Source organism: Berghia stephanieae, chromosome 11, assembly GCF_034508935.2.
Source record: "Berghia stephanieae isolate SIO BIC M18660-M18661 chromosome 11, UCSD_Bste_1.3, whole genome shotgun sequence".
NCBI lineage: Eukaryota > Metazoa > Mollusca > Gastropoda > Nudibranchia > Aeolidiidae > Berghia > Berghia stephanieae.
In genome coordinates this window covers 29,311,562-29,313,010 of record NC_088370.1, presented here as the reverse complement: position 1 = coordinate 29,313,010, position 1,449 = coordinate 29,311,562, and positions in this window count along the sequence as shown.

Below are 1,449 nucleotides of genomic sequence, written 5' to 3'. Positions count from 1 at the left end.
GCCTTCACCCCAGCTAACATTCTAGCGGGGTTTGAGAGAACTGGCATTCAACCAATCAACAGGCAAAGAATCCCAGAAGATAGATACATGCCTTCATACTTTACTGATCAACCCGAACAATCAGGCTCGTCCTCAACAGTCACTGCATCATCTCCTACAGCCACTGCAACCTCATCTACAGCCACCACCTCAGCTCCTACAGCCGCTGATTTGTCTCCGTCAGGCAAAGGTTTGTTGTCTACAGCCATCATATCTCCTCATGAAATTCGTCCATTTGCAAAGGCTGCCCCTAGAAAAAGGTCCTTAAAGAAGAAGGTATTTTCATGGGTTCTTACATCATCACCTTTCAAACAGTCATTGGAGGAAGCAGCTTCAAAGAAATCTTACAAAAGATCTCAACAGGTCAAGCCAAAGTGTAAAAAATCCATTTTCTGCACTGATTCTCAGCGAGCCCCCTCTCAGTGATAAAGATAGTGAGACCTCTGACCAGCTGATGATTAATTATGCTGATAGTGACAGCGATGATCTGTGCCTTTCTCATAGTATGCAAGATGATGTTGAAACTGATCTTAAAAATCCGACTGTTCAACAATTGGAGGAGGGAGATTACATTTTGGTTCAATTTACAAGTTAAAAAACAGCAACCTATTACGTTGGAAAAATTGAGAGTGTAGATATTGATGAAAACACAGTAGACTGCATGTTTTTAAAAAGAAAACCCACAAAAGAGGGACAATTTCTGCATCGGAGGTGTCGGTGGGTGACATTCTTTGCCAGCTCAATCCACCAACATCGGGAGGAACTGTGAGAACCGGAGACATTCTGACCTTCAGTTCTGATTTTTAAAATTCATTTCAACACCCCATTATGTAAAATACTGTGTGTTCCAATACTTTTAATGTCAAATAAATTTGAATTCGTGCGTTTATCAAGTTGCCAAGAAAATGTTCTATCTTCATTTTTATTTCTTGAAAAATTGGTTGTTGATGTTGGTGATACACACACGCACACACACACACACACACACACACACACACACACACAATATATTATATATATATATATATATATATATATATATATATATATAAAACCATATGATAATAATAGATAGCTTTTATTATATAGCGTTTTTCCACGTTCTAAAACATGCTCAAAGCGCTTTACAATGCTACTCCTGGTGGCCAGCGGACACATAACATATAGGACGCCACATGCTGCCTGTGAGGAGCGTTAATTTTTTTTTTGGGACAAGGACAACACTGAAACACGATGATGGGGACCTCCGAATTTAACGGCCGTCTCCGATAGAGCGGTGGCTGCCGGGCAATGTTTTTGTCTCTGACGGGAATCGATCCCGGGATGCCGGCGTTACATTTACAAGTCTAACGCTTAGACCACTAGGCCACACACGACCACAAACTATATACATATGGGTAGTGATAAAAG